The sequence below is a fragment of the Phoca vitulina genome, unplaced genomic scaffold (assembly GCF_004348235.1).
Source record: "Phoca vitulina isolate PV1807 unplaced genomic scaffold, GSC_HSeal_1.0 scaffold8, whole genome shotgun sequence".
NCBI lineage: Eukaryota > Metazoa > Chordata > Mammalia > Carnivora > Phocidae > Phoca > Phoca vitulina.
Window position 1 is genome coordinate 63,097,281 of NW_022589711.1, and position 24,490 is coordinate 63,121,770.

General features: G+C 41.1%; 1 pseudogene; it reads left to right on the forward strand.

The window, feature by feature from the left end:
* Positions 1-19,779: 19,779 nt before the first annotated feature.
* LOC116633578 lies at positions 19,780-20,301 on the forward strand (annotated as a pseudogene).
* Positions 20,302-24,490: the final 4,189 nt, after the last annotated feature.

Consider the following 24,490-nt stretch of genomic DNA (forward strand, 5'->3'; position numbering starts at 1 on the left):
ACGCAGCGATTCCTAGTTTTAGACTGTGGAGAATGCAAAATTTTTTTTTCCCAGAAAATGTACTTTCAGCTAACTTTTATGTTAAAAAAATTAAAATGTTATGCTCAATTTTGGGGTAGGGAAACAGTAAATCAGACAAACCGATAGGATCCTGCAGTTTTTGAAATGGTTATTAATAATTAAAAGAAGAAAGATGATATACTATATACTTTCCTAACTAAATTTAGGTAGCACTGTATCATCAGTTTCTTTTATCCTGTGAGACAAATGTAAAACAATCCTCATCCAAGCGAGTACCTAATACTAAATACATATCCAGTCTGTCTACTGTTCTTAGTCTCCTATTTTTACCAGCCCAGTCCGCGTCGCCATTGTCTTTCTCCCTGAATTACTGCAACAACTTAATTGCCTTGCCTCTTGGCCACATTGCAAGCAGCTCAACCTATAAAAACTCCCAAATCTGGTCATGTTACTCCAATTCAAATCCTTAAGATGGACTGTATACTCTTACAGTTGAAAGCAGTTCTTTAGTTGATTTGTCTAGAGTCTAGACATAGAGGCCGCTCTTAACCTTAGGAACAATGGAATAAAGCCCTATAAGTCTTAGTGCCAGCAGCGTGGCAGAAGGTTATAGCAGGGTGAGGAACAAGGCTAGTGAGAAAACTTTCCCATTCGCTTAACAGTACAATCTCAGTATATCTGATCATTTAGGAAAACCCCAGTAACCCAATGAGATAATGCAGAGGTCAGCAAACCATAGCCCCATGGCCACGTCCAAGGTACTTTCTGTTTTTGTGTGGCCTGTGAGCTAAGAAAGCTTATTCCACTTTTAAATGGTTTTTTGGAAGGGCACTTGGGTGGCACAGTCAGTTAAGTGACCGACTCTTGGTTTCGGCTCAGGTCCTGATCTCAGGGTCATGAGATGAAGCCCTGCCTGGGGCTCTGCTCTGAGTGCCAAGTCGGCTTGAGTTTCTCTCTCCCTCTCCCTCTGCCCCTTCTGCTTGTGCGCTCTCTCTCTAAAATAAATAAATAAATAAATAAATAAATAAATAAATAAATCTTTATAAAATAAATAATGTTTTAAGATTTTATTTATTTGTCAGAGAAAGAGAGAGCACAAGCAGGGGGAGCAGCAGGCAGAGAGAGCAGCTGACTCCTTGCTGAGCAGGGAGCCCGATGCGGAACTCGATCCCAGAACCCTGGGATCATGACTTGAGCTGAAGGCAGAGGCTTAACCGACTGAGCCAAACAAGCGTCCCTAAGATTTATTTATTTTAGAGTGAGAGAGAGTGTGGGCACGCACTAGTGGGGTTGGGGTGGGGGGAGGGGTAGAGGGAGAGAATTTTAAGCAGACTGCCAGCTGAGTGGGGAGCCCCAAGCAGGCTCCATCTGAGGACCCTGAGATCAGGACCTGAGCTGAAACCAAGAGTTGGTCACTCAACTGACTAAGCCACCCGGGCACCCCCATTTTTTTTAAGATTTATTTATTCATTTTAGAGAGAGAGTGCGAGAGGTGGGAAGGGCAGAGGGAGAGGGCGAGGGAGAGAGAGAATCTCAAGCAGACTCCCCACTTTAGCACACAGCACACTGTGGGGCCAATTCCAGGACCCCGAGATCATGACCTGAGCTGAAATCAAGAGTCCAACCCTCAACCGACTGAGCAACCCAGGCACCCCCATTTTTAAATGGTTTATAAAAATATTTTTAAGAATAATATTTTGTGACATGTGAAAATTATATGAAATTCGCATTTCAATGACCATAAACTGAGCTTCACTAGAACACAGCGAGGCTTATTGCTTATTCGCTTATGGCTGTTTTTGCTCTGTAAAGCCAAATTTAGTAGTTATGACAGAGACTATGACACTAAGCTGAAGAGCATATTTACTATCAGACCCCTTGTATAAAGAGTTTACCAACCCCTAAGATACTGCATTTAACACATCTAGCACAGGACACTAAGTACTCTGTGTTAACTGTTGTCCCATGATTATAGCTCTCACTATATAGATACATATCAAATCCCAAAAAACATTTCCATTTCCACTCTGTGGTTTTATGCTGTGTTTGACTAATAAAGCTGACGAACTATAAAATATGTGATACTTTGGTAATAATTAAACATTGAAGCAATACTATTTGTGTTCATAATACACAGTAATTCATTTAAATCTGTTCACAATTTAAATGCATAGGAATTCATATATACCAACTTAAGTAGGTTATATGTATTGATATCTCTCATCAATACTATCTCCAACCTCTCCCATACATGTAGAGTTGGGTTGAAAAAGTAATATATTTGTCCTACTAGTTCAGAGTTCGCCGGAAAACAAAACAATTCAGTAAGGTTAATGAGGACACACTGCTAGCCTTCAGGGAGGCCTGGGATGCTATGAATGTCTCCACTCATAAAGAACACAGTGGAGTGCAGGGGAATCTTCAGAATGACAACACAAAGAAGACAGCTTGAGAAAATACTGGAAAGTCATTCTTAGCTGTTTTTGTTTAAAATAAGGGCTTTGCTTCATTTGATAATTTGAAACGATATTAGAAAACAGATCATTCATCCATAATTTCAAGTCAACTTATTCTCTTGATGTATCACTGGACATGTTACTTTATATGATAATAAACCATCGTAATGAACTTCAAACGAACTGAACTTCAGAGTCATTTGATATGTCTTGACTAATGACATGTTAATGCAGATAAAAGTGCACACTTAAGTCTTTCATAAATTTTTTTTAAATGTTTTTTTAAATTTATTTATTCATGAGAGTCAGAGACAGAGAGGCAGAGGCAGAGGGAGAAGCAGGCTCCCCACCTAGCAGGGAGCCCGATGCGGAACTCGATCCCAGGACCCTGGGATCACGACCCGAGCTGAAGGCAGACGCCTAACCATCTGAGCCACCCAGGTGCCCTAAGTCTTTCATAAATTTTAATCAGCCAAATTGTTATAGGGTACTAAGATTGTTGGCCTTAATGTATTGAATTGCCGGAGGAAAGGACTATTGAAAAAGGAAAACTATTCTGTATCCCAAGAGAACAATGTCAGGGAACTGTGCATCCTCGGTAATGACATTGTTTCCTTTTTGGCAAGACTTATACTGTGGCAGCTTGTTGTTTTCCATTCTTCATAATTAGGAAAATTGGTAGAAAATACATTAAAAGAAAAATACTGACCCAGCAAAGTCTACTTCGTAAAATATAAAACACGTGAGGGTTTTTTGGGGTTGTTTGTGGTTTTTTTTTTGGCGTTAATATTTCTCCTCTGTAGCCTAACATGTTTTCCCTAAAGTCTTTGCTCAGCCTACATTAACATTACTGATAGCTAGTCGGGTTAAAAAAACAACAAAAACAACAGCAATTCAAGGTTATTGTCTGTATGCCATTTCTCGAGGGCATAACATACCCAAGCAATCAATGCTTGCAATTTTCCCGCTTGAGCCAGCATTCTCCTTCTATCAACCTAAAAATAAAAAGATATTGAAGTAACATGTATGTAAACTTATTGAGCCCTTAGTAGATGCGCAGTGGTTGCCTCTGAATCCAGATCAATAAAAATTAGTGTCCTTTCAGAAATCCTTTGTAATTTTCAAGCGGCAAGAATTTCCTCTGTGTACCCGGTGCAATACTTGGTTTATCCTCACTGGGTCACTGGTCTTCCATTCTCTTAATGCTGCACCGGCGCGCACAAGATGCACTCCTTTTTCACCAACTCTGTCAGATTTCAGATGATGGAATCACAGCAGTTGTTACAAAATATTATCCATCTTGTCCTGTCTCAGCCTTTATCAGTCTCAGAGTTGAAAAGAAATTGCAACTTCCTAATGTAAGTTAGGAAACACATTCAGGAGATTATCATTTGTTAAAAAGAATGACACAACAATTCATATACATTTAGAATTACTTTCATGCATAATATGTGACATTAGCAATTACCAAAAACTAATTTCAATGTAAACAGTTTTGTGGAGATATGTCTGTGTATAAGGAGTCATTGTAAGTACAACTCCATTTATTGAAATTCCAAAAATATAAGCACTACCGGGATAAAGGATAAATACCTGGAGTCTAGAGTTTTTCACCAATAGAAATATGATCGATCAGATTTATATGCCTGCTTGCCATTAGAGTAGTAAGAGCTCTGCTATCCATTCCAAATAATATGACCTAGGTAGACAACGAAGCAAATGAAAAATATGTGGTTCTAGCTGGTACCTTTATAACATGCCAATAGATATGTCATAGTATTAACAATGTGATCCTGAAAAGACAAATAAGGAAAGAAAGGAAGATGAAGTGCTAGATGTTCTGTGGATTTTATAAGTCTTTGTTGCTTTTTTTCATAATCACTCTAAAAATCTCTTTGCTTATTTGAGATAGCTCTTTTCAGAAATCACAGCACAAGCAAACACTGTCAACATTTAATTAACTGGTGCTATGAAGTGGCACCATGCCCCCTGGGGTCACTGCTGGGCCAATCCTGGGCTTCCTGCTGATCTAGGTCAGTGCCAGTGCCATGTTATGGGACTGTTACACACCCCACGTAGTAACACTGAACCGAGTCCAAGGTTCTTGTTCTGTATTGCTTCTTTAGAACCCTTGAAACTGTTTTTGGAATATGAAGAAGTTCATCTGCCATATGATAATAACGACTACAAATGCACTTTATATGTAGTATTTTCTAGGTAATCTACACAACATTCCCCGTGAGGGTTTTTTCATAAGAAGCCCAGAGATTTCAGCAAGTTGCCCAATATCACACAGCTATTGAAAGAGCCAGGATTTGAAACTAGTGCTATCCGACCGTACCAAACATGCTGTTCCTACTTCCTAAGATACCTTTTCCTTTCCACTTCCTCTACACCTCTCATAAACTTTATCTTTTTTTTTTTAAGGTTTATTTTTTTATTTGAGAGAGAGAGTGCACAGGGGAAGGGGCAGAGGGAGAAGAAGGGAGAGGGAGAGAGACTGTCAAGCAGACTCTGCACTCAGTAGGGAGCCTGACGCTTGATCTCATGACCCATGAGATCATGACCTGAGGCGAAACCAAGAGTCTGACACCTAACCGACTGAGCCACCGAGGTGTCCCACTTCTTGTAAACTTTAAAAACAAAAGCAATTTTAATTTTTATTATATATATATATACACATACACATATTTTTTTTTAATCAAAAGGTACAAAGACATAGACTCTCCTCTACCTGTGTCCTCAGCTGCCCCATTCTCCTCTTCAGAGATGTTCTTTGCTTCTATGAGTAATTATGTAGATATATCACTCCCCCCCACCCTTGCAACTTTCCTGATATAAATGGTAACTCACACTATGGTGAGTTTTAAAAAGCATTCTCTTTGGAAACTAATTTTAAGATGTTTACTTTTGAGCATTTTTATTTAAAATATCTTAGTAGCTAGTTTATACACACAGCTAGAAACTGAAACAATACAAAGGGGTGAAAAAAGCAGGGCGCCTGGGTGGCTCAGTCAGTTAGAGTCTGCCTTCGGCTCAGGTCATAATCTCAGGGTCTTGGGATTGAGCCCCAGGTTGAGCTCCCTGCTCAGCGGGGAGTCTGCTTCTCCCTCTCCCTCTGCCCCCTCCCATGCTCTCTCTCTCTCTCTCTCTCTCTCAAATAAATAAAGAAAAATCTTAAGAAAAAAAAAAAAAAGAGTGAAAAAAGCAAGTCTCCCTCCCTCCAATCCTTGAAATTCCTTGGTTTCTCCACCCGATTGACCCACTCTTACCAGTTTCTTTTCTAACCTTCCAGAGATAGTTTTCTCAAGTAAAAGCATATATGTGTATCCCTTCCCCTACCTTTTTTGTTTTTTGTTTATTTACACACAGTAACATACTGAACACGCTGTTTTGCACCTGACTTTTTTCACTCAACCATGTTATCTTGGCAATCATTCCATGTTGGTACGTGTAATTCTATATTATTCATTTTAACATCAGACAGAATTCCATTATATGTATATACCATAATTTATTTTACCGATTCTCTATACACAGACATTAAGTTGTTTTTAGTCTTCTGCTGGTATAAAGAATGTTGCAATGACTATTCTTTCCTGTACGCATATGTGAGAGAGTTTTTATGCAGGATGGACTCCCAGAAGTGGAATTGCTGGGTCACAGGGTACATTCATTTCTTTCAATGGTCATTGCTAAATTACTCAGAGGTTGTACAATTTACATTCATCCATTAACATGTTTGGGAGTATACTTTTTCCTCCAAACCTCACCAGCATAGAACTTTATCAAACTTCTGTCAAGATGGAGTTTTTATATAAGATGTTTCATTCATTCATTAGCTGTTTAGGCAGAGCCCCTGATTATATTAACTGTACCATTAATGGCCTACCAGATCCAGGAGTACATTTTAGAGGCTCTAGACTCTGGATGACAAATCAAACTGAATCTTTGATCACTTAATTTATCGAGCACCCGCTCTAGGCCAGGCACCGAGAATACAAGGAGAAATGAGCTGTGGTTCCACTCAAGGCCTCTAACAGGTCCCACATTCTATGAAAATGGCTGCTAACACATTCCAGTTGCTACTTGGAGAGCAGATCCCAAATGTTCACTTACGTTTGGCTTCCACCAAAGCTTGCAAAGATGTGGGCGGTGGTTGTGCAATCCTTTCATTTAAAGTCTTTTATCTCCACTCTGGCATATGAATAAGACAGTCACAAAGAAAAGAGAAAGCATTTGGCACACCCAATAGGTGGTACTCCCATTTTAATTGCAGTATGCACTCTGGCTCTAGCCAGGGAACAGCTTCTAGGGTTTGTTTTGTTGGTAGGTGTGAGAAGGTGTTTTTTTGTTCTGGTTCTTTGGCAGGTAGGGGGAGATCCAAGTTTTAGAAAAAAAATATATCAGAAACAGAGGACTCGTTAATTACAAAACCATCGGTCTTTGCAGATAATTCAAATAACTGCCATCTTCCAGCGCTACCTAAACAGACTATAAGAAAATCTGCATTTAAAATTACCGTTATGTTTGTTGACTTCTGATAAAAATGTCAAAAGTGCCCACATCCAGATGGAAAAACCCAAACATTGAAGAATTTGAGCATTAAACTGGGTCATAATTAGCCTTTTGTACATAATCAGTACAATGAGGTGTGATTCTGGAGTCCAGCCTCCTTTCCCACCCTCCCTTTACCTCATATAGTTTGTATGGAATCATATTATGCCACTCTAAGATTACTCACTTTATCAACTGTCAGACTTTGATAAATTCACACAGGGATTGAAAAGCCTCTGATTTTACTCCTTGTACCATCAGTGGTGCACCAAACCCGGGAATACATTTTCGGGGCTCTAGACTCTGGATGACAAAAGCAAGCAGAATAATTCACAAGCTAAACCTTTGATCATTTCGTATCGTTCCGTCAGCTGTTAGAAGCATCAAAGTCATTCCCACTGTGCCAACGGGGCTATAGTAAGAAACAAGGAGATCGTAATGCTCTGGGAAACTTTTTGGTGTCTATCCCCTGGGACATCTGAACAAAGAGATTATGAAGGATTTTATCCCTTCTGAAAGGTTCCTGAGTAACATTTGACAGTAAACTTTGTGAATGCAATTGCTAGTTTTTCCCAAGAAGCCTTGTTAAACAACTTTACCTAGGGCACCTGGGTGGCTCAGTTGGTTAAGCGGCTGCCTTCTGCTCAGGTCATGATCCCGGAGTCCCTGGATCGAGTTCCGCATCAGGCTCCCTGGTCGGCAGGGAGTCTGCTTCTCCCTCTGACCCTCCCCCCTCTCATGTGCTCTCTCTCTCTCATTCTCTCTCTCTCAAATAAATAAAATCTTTAAAAAAAAAACACTTTACCTAAAATTGCTCTACTTCACATCATTATCACTACGATCATAATCACAGCTGTTAACTAACATTTATTGAACTGTGGTTGTGGCAAACTGCTGACTCTGAGGTTACGATAGGAATAAGGCAAAGAAAATCAGAAAAAAATACACACTTTGACAAACATATAATGCAGATAAGGATTGAAAGAGAACAGAGAAATGAAAACAGTTGTACATAACTAGTAGTCATATGTACATTTTTAATATTTCGTTTTGTGCCATAAATTTGTTTTAACAATTATTATTTTTAAAAACTCATTTAAAATTTTACACCAGGAAAATAATTTTACAATCCTAAGTTGGGATATCGATCTCCAGGTTAACATTTTGGTACATATTATTTTAGGCTTTTTTCCTTTGCTTGAACTCTCTCTTTATCTACATGAGGATACAGATACAATTTTGTATGTAACTACACTACCTTAATATATAATCATATACAGTTATACATAATTTTATTTATATAAATTTGATGTATAAAATATTTAATAAAATAACATACTATATAAGTACACATCCTATTCTGAAATATGCATTTTTTTGCTTAATGTAATTTAAACAGGTTTCCATAGTATTATATATAGATTTACCTAATTTTTACAAAAATTATTGTTTAGAAGAGGGATTAGCAAACTATAACCCGTGGGTTGGCCACATATTTTTGTAAATAAAGTTTTATTGGAACAGCCTATGCTTTTTTGTTTCCTGATTGTCTATGGTGGTTTTTGTGCTACAACTGCAGAATTGAGTAGTTACAAAAGGGACTTCATGACCCACAAGCCTAAAATATTTATTATCTGGCATTTTACGAAAAAGAAAGCCTTCAAATTTCAACGTCAGGATATTTCATAATTTCAGCAATTGTCTTTTGATTGACATTTCAATCATGTCTAATTTTCTGCAGTTATAAGTATTCATATAAACGATGGTTTTATCTTGAGTTATAAATATCTTGAATGTTTATGTCTTTGCGTCTTTGTGAATATTTATTGACATATAGAAGTTTAAAATTTTGGGGGTGCCTGGGTGGCTCAGTCATTAAGCGTCTGCCTTCAGCTCAGGTCATGATCCCAGGGTCCTGGGATCAAGCCCCGCATCGGGCTCCCTGTTCGGCGGGAAGCCTGCTTCTCCCTCTCCCACTCCCCCTGCTTGTGTTCCCTCTCTAGCTGTCTCTCTCTGTCAAATAAATAAATAAAATCTTTAAAAAAAAAGTTAAAAATTTTTATATTGACATTGATATGAATACGTCAATCTTTTCCTTTATGATTTTTGCCTTTAGTATCTTGCACAGAAACGTGGGTAGTTCACTTTTGTTAAAATACCAACCCAGAGCTACTAGGGGCTGGAGGATTTTGCTGGGTTTTTTGTTTGTTTGTTTGTTTCAGAATATCTAACCCTCAGCTGTATTCTTCAATACTTGGATGGGTCTGTTTATCTTCTTCCCATTTACATCAGGAAAACCGCTTGAAACCAAAGCAGGCAGGGGATAGTGGCTGCCCACGGCTCAGCTGCCCTGTCCTGACTGTGCTCCAGGGGCTGGTGACTGAGTTGATCTTTCCAGGCTCTGGCTGAATTCCTTTATCTCCCTGCTAACTCCGAATTCTGACTGAAGCACCCAACTTGGGGCCTACCTGGCCTGGCTCTCCCCCTCGGCCTCCCCGGGACTCTGCCTGTGCCCCCCAGCTAGTCAAATACAGCTGCACTCTCAGAGTGCTAACCTCTAGGACTCCATACTTGCTCATGCCTTCCAACTTGTCTCACACACTTACCTACAACTTTTTAACTCTTGGCTTGCCTTGTTTGTTGTGTGGTCACCAGCTTGGAAAGGCGAACAGAATCATTGCCCAATTAAATTCTTCTTCAAATAGTTCTCAGTGTACGGAGTTTGTATACATGTGTATTTTTCACTCAGGAAAAAAAAATCCATTATGTAAGAAAAATCCAATTAGCCCTCTGGAGTAATGCCTTGCACGTACTTTCAAATGCCTGAATTAAATCACAGCAAGCCTCAAATACCATCCAAGAAAAGATCTGGGAGCACCAGGGAGAGAGGTGAGAAGGATGCATCTATATTAATAAAATTAACTCTTACAATTAGCTGTTTTTCTTTAAGTAATCTCTACACCCAACATGGGGCTCAAACTCATGACCCCAAGACCCAGAGCCACATGCTTTACTGACTGAAATAGCCAGGCACTCCTACAATTAGCTATTTTTTAATGATTCAGAAGACCTAGAGGTTGACACTACAGTATAATAATTTATAGGACAAAGTGGAATTTTCCTTAAATTTTTAAAAAATATTCTTTCTTGAAGTTTATGAGAATTTACTGTCACAAGTTTTATTGGTGCTAAGAATCCATTTCCTCATAAACAGTATAGAATTACCTTACAAAACAAAAATGCATGGAATAACTTTTTTTCTGGTTTTGTTGTTGTTGTTTTTGGAATAGCTATTTCTAAAATGCAGTATTTATTTTCTTTTAACTTCTCTTTCATCATTTACAACTCTCTTTCATTGAACCTTTCCAGGAGGAATTTCCAATTCTCTTTGCAAACTAACAAACGTAACTTCAGAACACCCTGGAATTTGTGTAGAAGCATAGAGCCATTGCATTTTTTTCCTGAGAGAATTTAGCTATTATTTCTGTTACTTCTATTGGATTTTATTTTTTTAAAGATGTATTTACTTACTTGAGAGAGAGCGCGAGTGGGAGGAGGGGCAGAGAGCGAGGGAGAGAATCTCAAGCAGACTCCCTGATGAGCACAGAGCCTCACCTGGGGCACAATCTCACAACCCTGAGATCATGACCTGAGCCAAAACCAAGAGTCAGATGCTCAACCGAATGAGCCACCTGGGCACCCCTACTTCTATTGAATTTTAAAGATGAGGAATAGCAAATGACAATTCCTTATTATTTTCCCATTTAACTCCAGCCCTCCTTTTCTTGCCTTTTCCTAACATTGTGAAGTCAAAGCCTGGATTCTCCTCAATCATCTCCTTAGGTGTTGTATTAATTTTTTATTGCTGCTATAACAGAGTATCAAAAACTTAATAGCTTAAAACAGCACAATTTTTTTCTCTTACATTTCTGAAGGTCAGAGCCCAAAATCAGGTCTTAGGGGGAACAGATCAAGGGGCTTGTAGGGCTGTGTTTGTTCTGGAGGCTCAAGGGCAGAATCCATTCCTTGTCCTTTCCAGCGTCTAGAGGCTGCCTGCATCCCTTGGTTCATGGTCTCACATCACTGTGTTCTGTTTCTGTCAACATATCTCCTTTTCTAAGTCTGACCCTCCTGCCTGTCTTATATGGATTCTAGTGCTCGCCCAGGTAAACCAGGATAATGTTCCAATCTTAACCTTAATCACATCTGCAAAGTCCATGTTGCCATGGAAGGTAATACATTCACAGACTTCAGGGATTAGGCTATGGACAACTTTAGGGGGACCGTTATTCTGTCTACTAAAGATGGAGTTCTAATCTAGTCATCCACTTGATCTGCTTTATAATTTTGTTTAGATTAACACACTAACAGAAAAACACCATTAATATTCTCTGCCTTTAAAACTAAAGTATAGGGGTGCCTGGGGGCTCAGTTGGTTAACTGTCCTGCTCATAATTTCAGCTCAGGTCAGGATCTCATGGGTCATGGGATTGAGCCCTTCGCCGGGCTCTGAGCTCAGCAGGGAGTCTGAGATTCTCTCCCTCTGCCCCTCCCTCCACTCTCTCTCTCTAAAACAAAAAAATAAATCTTTAAAAAAAATAAAATAAAACTAAAGTATAAAGACAATAGCTATGCCCATGAAAAGAAAGAAAAGCAGAGATTAGGGCAAACATACTTGCGTAATGATCTATTTCCGTAATTATATAACCACATATCCTCTCTGCTAGTCCCCCGCTTTCATACCTTGGCTCTGTCCATTCTCATATCTCCCATGCCTGGCCTTTAACTAGAATCTCCTTTTGGGCAGTAGGAACTCCCTGTTCTAGGGTCAACAAGCTCCCCTACATCCTTGAACACAGTTTCTCAAGATACAGTTCATGTCTCACTATGATTCAACATTGGTTTTCCTGGGCACCTGGTGGCGCAGTCGGTCAAGCATCTGACTCTTGATTTCGTCTCAGGTCTCGATCTCAGGGTCGTGAGATCAAGCCTCCCTCAGGCTCTGGGCTGTGCACTGGGCATGAAGCCTGCTTAGGATTCTCTCTCCCTCTCCCTCGCCCTTCCCCCCCCCCACACACACTCTCTCTCTTTCTCTCTAAAATAAATAAATAAATCTTTTAAAAAAATTTACCAAGAAATAAAAACATTTTTCATCTGTTCCCCTCTGTGTTAATGCCTATGACAATGTTCTGTCCCTGTAGACCTCCATGGGTCCTGACCTCTCTCCTCTGTTTATTTTTTTTTAGTTTATTTTTTTAGTGAACTCTACACCCAATGTGGGGCTTGAACTCACAACTCCAAGATCAAGAGTTGTATGCTCTTCTAACTGAGCCAGCCAGGTGCTCCCCCACCCTTTTTTAAAGTTTATTAGTTTTTTTGGTAATTGACCTCTCTCCTTTAAAACTGCAATCCAAGGCTGGGGCTTTATCTGTGACCAGCTTTCCTGGTACTGGAAACCTCTTTTGTATTGTCTCAACTCTCTGAATGTTACCTGTGTCTAGGTTCCAGCAGTCACATTCACCCTGAGGCTGACAATTTATTGGGACCCTGAATTGTATAGGTTCACATATTGCCTGACTACTGTGTTCTGCCTGCTCGACTGAACATTCTTCCCAGTACCAACAGCTGGATCTTTATCCCTGGCACCTGTCCAACAAAGTAGACTGGTTCAGTTTCAGTTCAGTCTAGCTCACCAAGCTGTAGTGAACTTCTCTGTGACCAGCTATGAAATGAGATACAGTAATATCCCATCCCCCTAGCTTTCTACCACTCTCTCACCCCTTTCAAACTAGATCTTCCATCTCCCTTTGTTCTCCAGTCCCTTAATATCTACCATGCTGCACAGATGCTCTACTTCTTCCTTGCATCACTCCTTCACTGCTCCAGAACATTCCAACCATTTTAGATTCTCTCATGTCTTGGTTTCTCTGCCATATTCTTTCTGCCAGTATTCCAAACTTACTTAGTCCCTGGGGTAATCATTAAGACCATTTATAAAACTTTCAGTTCTCTTCTCTCCAGCTACCTGGTAGGATCTTACTTCTCCATTCCTCTACTTTGGCCAGTGAAATGTGAATAATTTTGAGGAGTCATATATCCAGGTAGAAACTTTAAGAGATAATGCTCCCTTTGTCATGTTTTCTTTCCTTTTGCCTATATGACAAGCAACACTCTCTGAAGTGGGGAAAGTGGCCCCAAACTGACCTACAATGGATGTAGCAACAGGAGAAATAAATCCCTGCTGTTTTAAGCCTTTGAGATTACAGGTTTGTTTGTTATTATAGCATAACCTAACCTATCCTGAAAGAAACCAGCCCTACCATCTATTTTCTCAGTGCTGTTCTCAGTCTGTGATGCACCTGGTTGTTTTGCCTGACTGGCATTCCTCTGAAAACCCACTTTGGGCCCATGTGATTCATGACTTTAGGGTGAGTTTATGATCAAGATTCAGGCAATCAAACTGTCCCAGCCCCTTGGCCCCAGTGATTAGTCCAACGTGGGGCACCTTACCCAAACTGGGCCAATTACAGTCTATACTAGGATTTGGCTGGAAAAATTGGGAAAGAAGGGCTCTTTTTGTGTGGGCTTACTAAAGCAGGTAGACTATGTCTTCTGGCGCTGTCAGTGGCTATCTAGGAAAGCAGAGCCAAACAATGGAGAGAAACATACTTTTGATGACAATTGTTTGATTTAGCTATGTCTTTTTTTTTTTTTTTAAAGATTTTATTTATTTGAGAGAGAGAGAGAGAGCACAAGAGGGGGGAATGGGAGAGGGAGAAGCAGACTCCCCGCTGAGCAGGGAGCCCAATGCGGGACTCGATCCCGGGACTCCAGGATCATGACCTGAGCTGAAGGCAGTCGCTTAACCAACTGAGCCACCCAGGCGCCCCTGATTTAGCTATGTCTTAAGAATCTTTAGACTTTCTTTGGACTTTCCTGTTATTTAAGCCAATCGATTACCTTTAGACTCTACTCTAGTTTGAGTTGGGATTTCCGTCAATTGCAACTGAAAAAGTGCTGACTGAAATAGCTTGAAGCATTAATGGAAACATCAGGAACCTGTAGAATTTTTCCTTCCACTTTTATGCTATAGAATATCTACTGAATTCTCACTGGGCTCAGCAATCTTTTGTTCAGCTTTATTTACTGCCTATTACATTCCTCATGGTGCTTATTTACCAAACACTTTCTACTCTCCTTAATTCCTTTCTCACTCTCCAAGATGAGTTGGCCTTTCACTCCTCCGAAATCAAATTCATCTGTCTTGAGCTTCCTCCACTTTAACCCCATTCCTATGTATTTTCATCTAACCGTCTCTTTCCAAGATAACCACATCACTCGTTCCTCCGCCGGTGGCTTTTGTGTCGTGGCTTTCCTCTGATACATTTGACCACGCCCATGTCTCCTCTTCCTTGTACTGCAGCCTGGGAACAGCTATTCATAGCCTCTACCTTTCTTTTCTTGCAGTACAGATCCCTGATATCTTTGGCTGTATCTGCCAAATAGCTCTCAAATCTATGTATTCCATAGATACATATTGGCCTGCTAGATGTTTGCATTCACATGTCCCAGGTGGGAATGTTCTTCAAACTTGACGTGTCCAAAAGTGAAATTATTCTGCTTTTCCAAAATTCAAGCTCTGAGTTATTTTAGGCCATCCCAGGGACTCTGCTTGGTACCCTCAGGTCCAGTTAGTTGCTCTGTCCTGTCCGTATCACCTTACAGTGCCTCTCCAAATTATACCCTCCTTACTACAAACACAGTGACTAGTTCTGACTTTTATTACCTGGTTTTTATACTCATGCGATCATTGCCTCAGTTTCCCTTACGTGATCAGACTCCAGAAGGCCAGAAACAAAATGATGTAGAAAAATACACATTAAAGTAAGTTTTAGGTTGCTACTTCTTGTCCAGGTGCATACATCAGTTCAGGTCTCTCAGCTGAATGCCTGCTAGAGATCTGGCGGTCACGAGTTGGGTCTCAGTATTTCCTATCCCTGATGACATCCTTGGCACACCTGGAAACAGTACATCTTATGCTCAGTGAACATTGCTGCAAAATTCTTTTGTAGTACTCATGGATCCACTGCAAATGTTGAACATGCTATTGTGAAAGGTTTCCAGAACTCATGCAACAGCGTTCCCCCAGCCTTGTCCCAGACTCTTTGATCTTCTTGTTCCACTACCATCCTTTTGTATCACAGCTAAAAATATGCAACATGATATAAGGCTCAAATACAAATACATAAACCTGGAAGAATCAGCCACAGCAGCAATAATCTTCCCAGCCTCCCACCTGTCTTCCTTTTAGCTCATTCTCTTCAAGAGATGCTTCCAGTTCCTTTCCTGAAGGGCAGCAAGGATCACAGTACCCCTCTTTAAAAAGTTTAGTTGCTCACACTAACTACAGGATCCAATCCAAACTCACTGGCCTGGTGTCTTAGACCATTTGGGCTGCTAAAACAAAAATACCATAAACTGGGTAGCTTATAAACAACAGAGATTTATTTCTCGTAGTTCTGGAGGCTGGGAAGTTGAAGATCAAGGATTCAACAGGGTCGGTTTCTTCTGAGGCCTCTCTCCTTGGTTTGTAGATGGCCATCTTCTACCTCTGTGTGTATATGTATCTGTGTCCAAACTTCCTCTTCTTGTAAGGATATTAATCATATTGGATTAGGGCCCACCTTAAAGACCTCATTTTCACTTAATTACCTCTTTGATGAGTACTCACCAATATGCTGGTTTTTAAAAGATAGATTTCACTTAACTAGGCAGAGCTAGGGGATGCTGTAAGGATGTCATTTTGTGAGCAAAGCCCAGGGGCAAGGAAACTTCAGGGAATGCTGTGTGGCCAGTTTGGCTGGCCACAGAACCAGGTGATGGATGGATAGGCTGTGTTATGGGTTGAATTGGGTTCCCCCCAAATTTATATGTTGAAATCCTAATCCCTGGTACCTCAGAATGTAACTGTATTTGGAGATAAGTTCTTTTTTATTTTATTTATTTATTTATTAGAGGGAGAGAGAGAGACAGAGACAGAGACAGAGCATGCGCAGGGGAGAAGGGCCGAGGGAGAGGGAGAAGCAGGCTTCCCGCTGAGCAGGGAGGCCAATGTGGGGCTCGATCCCAGGACCCTGATCAGGATCATGAGCTGAGCCAAAGGCAGACACTTAACCAACTGAGCCACCGAGGTGCCCCTGGGGATAAGTTCTATAAAGAGGTAATTAGCGGACAGCCCCTCCTCTGCTATCCTACCTACCACTCCCTTGCGGTGTATTCAATAAACTTCTATCCCCCTAAAAAATAACTAAATAAAGAAAGAAGTACTTAAGTTAAAGTGAGGTCTCTAAGGTGGGCCCCCATCCTAATCCTAGCTATCTTTCATGAAGTCTTTGCAAACACTGCATTAGTTACTACTGAACCATTGCTACTAAAGAAAATACAGGGTTACGTTCCCACGAGCCTCTGGTCACAACATCTTCGTCAACCGATTAATATATAATCTTTTTATGTGTGTTTCTGTTTAAAGGTGTTTCATTTAATATATATTGTTGCTTCATTAACATTGAACTCACAGCCAACAGCACTAGAACACATGCCTGAACACCGCTCAGGCAATGCATGGGTCTGTTTCTGTAGGGCACGTTGTAGCTTCTTGTGCTTGGGAACACTAGGCAGCACTTCACCACTGTGCTTGGGGGCCATCTTAAATGGCAAAATCACCAAGAAAAATCACAAAAATGCAAAACCGTGGCCCAAAATAGACCTAAAGATTACTTGTTTACAGCACGGGCTGAAGCAAGAAGGCAAAGTATCACCATGTTTAAACTCAGCTGGGAACATGCCCGTCAGGTGACTCAAATTGTTCATTGCACCGCGCAGGTTCATGAATGACTGGGAAAGTGCTGTGAGTATTCATTCGGGGATTACAAACAAATTCTAGCAAGTAGATGAATTCGCAAATATGGGATCTATAAATAATGAGGATCAACTGTGCTATTAATTTCATTTTACAGATAAAGAAACTAAGACTCAAAGCGGTTAAAATCTTACACAAAGTTACAGTTTGTGAAATTGGCACAGCCGGGATTCAAACTCCATTTTGTAGAAGAGGGAGATGTTTTTCACCTATCCTGAATCAGGATAGGATGAAGAGAGTTGAAGAAATCAGTCAAGCACATTAACACAGAGGCTACAAATAGCAAACAGTCTTTACAGAAACTTGCCAATTACAGGAAGCGTGCTTTCTGGGAATGGCAGAAGGTATTAGTGATGAGCAGTTTCACACTTTAATCAAAGAGGATGGTTGTTAGAAGTACAGTACTAATATATTTATCTGATGGCCCTAGAGCCCAATTGACCAAAATCCATAGCCTTCATTTCTGCAGAGTTTATGTTGTCATCTTCTCAATACAATTCTGCTTAAAAAAATAAAAGAACATTCACACCCAGGCATTATGGGATATACAAAAGCATAATCGGGGCCATATTATAATAGAGCAAATCAAGGAATTTGTTGTGAAGTCTATAAAGGAGGTTTCATGCACCAAAAGCTTACTATATCACAGTAAGCCATTTTTTTAAAAAGCATTTATTCATCTAAAAAAAAATCTATCAAGCTGCCACCATGTATTGAATGTTAGATTAGGTACTCAACATCAGTGGTCAATATGAAATCGCTTCTGCCTTGGCCATATTCACAGCATAGTACCTGAGATGTGTATAGAATAATTGTGTGTGCCCTTGTGTGTGAACTCCTTGGCAGTTCCTCTCCATTTCCTTCTCCCTCCAAACCTAATGCATCTGTAGATTTGTGCAGTTGAGAGCCTCCCAGGAGAACTCAAACCATCTCCCTTAGGCCTGAGATACATGCAACAAATGGGTTGATCTGGGGATGTCAGAAGTCAAATTACAAAGCAATTTCAAGACACCCAAGAGGCAAAAAGGAGTCAGGAATGATAAGTGAGGGCAATAAGAGATTCTAGGAGTCCCAGGAAAATGGTGGCCTGGGCCACTTTGGAAGGACTCTTTCTCGAATCCATCTTCACTGAGCCACCACATGTTCCTGATTTTCTTACCGTGTCACCGACCTCCTCCTTGTGGAACTCACCTCTTTCCAGACTCTATATAAGAGTCAGTCCTCAAGTCTCTTTTCTATCTCTTACTCCCTAAGTGATCTCATCCAATCTCTGGTTTTAAAGTCAGTCAAGCCACCAACAGGAAACAGATGGCACTCAAACTAAGGTAATTCAAGCAGGGTCCAATAAAGGACTGTTTATAAAAGTGTAAGGATATCAGTACTCTGAAGCTAGTGAGGGGAGGAGCTGTCCCCAACCATGGTCCTACAGGGGTGAAGGGGGGAAGCAGTTATTGCATCTGGAGAGAGACAGCTGTGTGCAGACCTGCCTGACAGGGGCCATGAATTTTCATGGAGGGACTCAGGCAACGAAGGGGGCAGTGTAGGGAGGGAGCTGGGGGAAATAAAGTATCCCGTCTTACTCTCCTCCCTTCTGGTCTGAATCCAGCCAGAAACCAGAAGGTTGGAGTCCATCCACTTAATCCATACTGGTTAGTCGGTACGGAGGCAGAGAGAAGGGTGGAGAGGCAAGGAGAGAGAATTTGGAAGGCCTACAAAGATATCCAGGACACTATTCTATGGTGAAGACCCCCAAGTTTGTAAGCTCCAACCCTACCTAACCTTTCGAGTTGAGTCATGATGGCCTACTTGGGCATCTCCACCTGAATTTTCACTGGATTTTCCCCTGCCACAGCCTGGTCCCCTCCTAACCTGTTCCTTTCCCACTCCCCTCCAGCTTTACCACCATTCACTTTGTTGCTTCGGCCCCAACCTAGCTTTCATCCCTGCATCATTTATTTCTCTTACACCCAATCCCTGAGCGAGTTCTGTCAGCTCCACTTTGAACAAGTGTCCAAAATCTGGACACTTCTCATCACCTCCACAGCTTCCATCCCAGTTCGTGCCCACAGCATCTCTTGCTTGTATGACTCCAAAGACTACTAACTGGTTTCCCCACCCCTCCCCTTACTCCCACCAGGGTCTATTCTACTTTTGGCCCCACAAGGTCCCTACAGTCAGTGTCTAATTCGGTACCCCGTTTACATTTTCTTCCCAGCAGCTATCTCCACCTAAATGCCTGTTATATGTTTATTCCTTTATCTCTTTCTCATTTTCTCTGTTAAAGTGTAAGCTTCATGAAGGCAGGGATCTTCTTGTCTACTCAGTTGAATAGGCTATTTCTTGTTTGTTTTTTTTCTAAAGATTTTATTTATTTATTTGTCGGGGGGGAGAGAGAGAGAGAGAGAGAGAGAGAGCACAAACAGGGGGAGCAGCAGAGGGAGAGGGAGAAACAGGCTCCCCGCTGAGCTGGGAGCCCGACACGGGACTCGATCCCAGGACCCTGGGATCATGACCTGAGCCAAAGGCAGACGCTTAACTGACTGAGCCACCCAGGTGTCCCGAATAGGCTATTTCTTGAATGAAAAAATGGGTAATGCTTCTGTGGAAGATGCTGTGAAGAGAATGAGAAGACATGCTCAGACTAGGAGAAAATGTTTGCAAAAGACAAATTTGATTAAAAAAAAAACCCTATTATCCAAAATGTACATAGAACCTTTAAATTTCAACAATAAGAAAAACAAACAACTTGATTTTAAAAATGGGCAAAAGTCCTGAGCAGACTGCATCACCAGAGAAGATATACAGATATTTTCCCCATTCTCCATCATGGCACAAGATCAGGATGAAAAAAGAGAATCCCATGTGGGACCTTTGCATCCACAAACTGCCACAATGCCTGTGTTGAGAGAGTAGAGACAGACTGGTCCTGGTGACCAAGGTGCTGGAGCAGCGCACAGGCCAAACCCCTGTGTTCTCCAAAGCTAGATATACCATCAGAACCTTGGGCATCCGGAGAAATGAAAAGATTGCACAGTCCATGTGACCAACACAGAAGAAATTCAAGAGGAAGGTCTAAAGGCATGAGTGAATGAGTTAAGAAAAATAACTTCTCAGATGCTGGAAACTTTGGTTTTGGGATCCAAGAACACATCGATTTGGGAATCAAGTATGACCTAAGCTTTGGTATCCGCGGCCTGTACCCCTACATGGTGCTGAGTAGGCCGGGTTTCAACACTGCCGACGACAAGCACAGGGCGAGATGTATTGGGACCAAACAGAATTAGCAAAGAGAAGGCTCTGTGTCGATTCCAGTAGAAGTATGATGGGATCATCCTTTCTGGCAAATAAATGCCTATTTCTATCCAGTCCCATAACATTTTTTCAAAGGAAAAAAAAATAAGATATACAGATGGCAGATAAGCATATGAAAAGATGCTGACATCATATGTCATTAGGGAATTACAAATTAAAACAAGATATGGGGCACCTGGATGGCTCAGTTGGTTAAACATCTGCCTCTTGGTTTCGGTTCAGGTCATGATCTCAGGATCGTGAGATCAAGCTCTGTGTCAGGCTCTGCGTTCGGCAGAGTGTCTGCTTGAGATTCTCTCTCCCTCCCCTTCTGCCCTTCCCCCACCCCACTCTCTCTCTCTGTCTCTAAAAAAAAAAAAAAAAAAAATGAGATATCACTACATACCATTAAAATGGCCAAACTCCAAAGCACTGCCCACAGAGAATGTTGAGAGGGACGTGGAGCAACAGGAACTCTCATTGTTGCTTTTAAGAATGCAAAATGGTACAGCCACTTTGGGAGACAATTTAGTTGTTTCTAACAAAACTGAATATACTCTTACCATATGATCCAGCCATTGTGCTCCTTCAAATTTACCCAAATGAGTTGAAACTTAAGCCCACACAAAACTTGCACACAGATGTTTATAGCAGTTTTAGTCTTAATTGCCGAAACCTGGAAGTAACCAAGATGTCCTTCAGTAGGTAAATGCATAAATCAACTGTGGTACATTTTGACAGTGGAATTTATTCAGTACCAAAAAGAAATGGCTATCAAGCCATGAAAAAATATGGAAGAACCTTAAATGCATATTACTAAGTGAAAGAAGCCAATTTGAAAAGACAACATACTGTATGCTTCTGGCTATATGACATTCTGGAAATGGCTAAACTATGGAGAAAATGAAAGGATCAGTTGTTGCCAGGGGTGGGAGGGAGGGATAAATAGGTAGCATACAGAAGATTTTTAGGGCAGTGAAACTATTTTGTACGATACTATAATGGTGGGTATGTGCCAATATACATTTGTCAACACTCAGAGAATGTACAACACCAAGCGTGAACCCTCACGTAAACTATGGACTTTAGGTCCTAACGTAGGTTGAATGATGGCAACAAATTTACCCTTCCAGTTTGTGATGTTGACAGTGGGGGAGACTATGCATGTGTTGGAGGAGGAAGTATGTGGGAACTCTCTGTACTTTCTGCTAGATTTTGCTAAGAACCTAAAACTGCTCTAAAAATAAAGTCTAGGGGTGCCTGGGTTGCTCAGTTGGTTAAGCGTCTGCTTTCGGCTCAGGTCAAGATCTCAGGGTCCTGGGATGGAGGCCCACGTCGGGCTCCCAGCTCAGCGGGGAGCCTGCTTCTCTCTCTCTCTCCCTCTGCATCTCCCCCAGCTTGTGCACGCACTCTCTCTCGCTTATCCTTTCTCCGTCTCAAATAAAAAAATAAAATCTTAAAATAAAAATAAAAATAAAGTCTATTTAAAAAGAAAAGAAGAGTATGTATAGAGACCCTGAAGAAAGTAATCTGTACCCTGAAAAATCCTGGTTTGGTGCTCTTGTAAGAATGAGTACATAGTGGGGACCTGGAAGGGGGAGATGGGAAGGTGCTCCTTCTGCAGCTCCAAATAAAAAACTCATAGTCCAGCTTGGGTTACAAACCTACTTCATGACTTACTCAGGGGAATGGACTACAAGAAAGGTCATCAGATTCACTTGCCAGGGCCTGGGCTGATCAGTCAGTGGACACCAGTGGGGCCATCCCCAAGGCTGAAATCCTGATACATCCCTATATATTGTTATATAACCACTGCTGGAATCCCCTTAGTACCTGTCTGCTGCCCATTACCTTGGCCCATGCCGTGTCCCCTGGACCTCCCCTCCTCATCCAGCTACTAAAAGAGAAACTCCACAACCCAGCTTGGCTGCTATGGCTGACTTGCGATTTGATCAATTGGGCTACCCCTTAACAGTTGTTAAATATTTTGACCAAGGTCAGCTTCATGAGTGTGCAACCTGTGCAACCGAAAAGGCCCTACACTTAGTTTAATGCTTGATTGTCACCATCTTGAAATTTTTTTTTAAGATTTATTTATTTGAGAGAGAGAGAAAATGGAGGGGAGAGGGAGAGGGAGAGAGAGTTTTAAGCAGACTGTGCAGAGAGAACCGGACACGGGGTTAGATCACACAACCTTGAGATCACGGTGTGAGACAAAACCAAGAGTTGGATGCTCAACCGACTGCACCACCCAGGCTCCCCACCATCTTGAAATTCTTAATAAATTTTGAACAAGGGCCTTGCATTTTCATTTTCACTGGGCCTCAAAAATTATGCAGCCTGTTTTGATTTTGCCTTTCATCCCTGGAAATGGGGTATTAGGATTACATGGTTGAAGTAAGGGAAAGCTAGAACAGAGCAGACGTAAATGCTGGACACACTAATATTAAATGTCACTGAGCATGTACACTTGCAATTTGAGGGATAAATGAAGTCCTTGGGACAGTTCAAGGGAGGAGGCTCTTAGAAGTAATAAGCCCTTAGGGCACCTGGGTGGTGCAGTCAGTTAAGCAACGGACTCTTGGGCTTGGCTCAGGTCCTGATCTCAGGGTCATGATCTCAGGGGCATAAGATCAAGCCCCATGTCAGGCTCAGTGCAGAGTCTGCTTGGGACTCCCTCTTCCTCTCCCTCTGTTCCTCCTCTCCTCTCTTGCTCTCCCTCTAAAACAAGGAAATAAATAAATCTTTTAAAAAGAAGAAGAAGAAGAAGTAATAAGCCCTAATACAAAGCTCTAAAAAATACTTTCAGAAATTGGGAGGATGGTTGGAGTGGGATTGAATGGGAAGAGACATATGGGAACTGAGTAGGTTGATTGTGGTGTTTTATATCTTGATAGAAATTTATATGCATTTTTCAAAACTCAGCAAATGGACATTTAAGATTTGTGCATTTTATTTGTAAATATTACATCAAAAGAAATATTGAACTATAGTTAATGATATGCGTGATGAAATATTTAGGAAGTATACTCATGCTTGCAATTTTGATGTTTAAATGCATCAAAAATTAGATGGCTTGGGCGCCTGGGTGGCTCGGTCGTTAAACGTCTGCCTTCAGCTCAGCTCATGATCCCAGGGTCTTGGGATCGAGTCCCACATCGGGCTCCCTGCTCCATGGGAAGCCTGCTTCTCCCTCTCCCACTCCCCCTGCTTGTGTTCCCTCTCTCTCTGTTGAAAAATAAACAAAATCTTGGGCGCCTGGGTGGCTCAGTTGGTTAAGCGACTGCCTTCGGCTCAGGTCATGATCCTGGAGTCCCTGGATCGAGTCCCGCATCAGGCTCCCTGCTCGGCAGGGAGTCTGCTTCTCCCTCTGACCCTCCCCCTCTCATGTGCTCTCTCTCATTCTCTCTCAAATAAATAAATAAAATCTTTAAAAAAAAAAAGAAAAGTAAATAAAATCTTAAAAAAAATTAGATGGCTTAAGGTAGGACAAGAGGACAGATATATGGATGGATGGATAGATAGATAGATAGGTAGATAGATAGATAGATAGATAGATAGATAGATAGATAGATAGACAGACAGACGGTAGGTGAAAACGTATGTTATAAGGCCAGTAGAGTAGAATGGTAATGACTCTGGGTGATGAATATATAGGTTTCCACTGTAAAATTCTTTCAACTTCCTATGTCTGAACTTTTTCATATTAAAATGCTGAGGAAAAATACTTTCAGAAGAAACAGGCAGCTTCCATTTGTTTCTGAGATTTGCTAGGGCCCCACATTTTTATGGACTTGACAGTTATTGTGAGACAGAGCACCTAAGCAAGGAGCTAAATTGTATTTTGCTTAAATTAAAAACTCAAAGATGCTCGTTTCAGATCTCACAATCTTTATAAGTTTATGAAGAATGTGTGTAAATGGGAGATTGCTTGTGTTCCTCTTAAAGCCATTTAGCACCTGTATGAGCCTAAGAACCCGAAGTCCTCAGAATGATCTCTAATGCATGGAGTGTACGCTCTCAGCAGTGTTTTTCCTCTTTTCTTGACGTCAGTTGCCATTTGTAAGGGTTGCCAAGGTAATGACCAGACACATCTAAAGACAAGCATACAAGAAAGGACAGCATACTTATTTTTTTCCCTTTTAGCATCAAATATATTTAAAATTCATAACACATTCAGTTTGATGAAATTCTACTTCACAGAGAACCAAACTTCACAGTACAGAAAAGAACTCCCCCCTCCCTT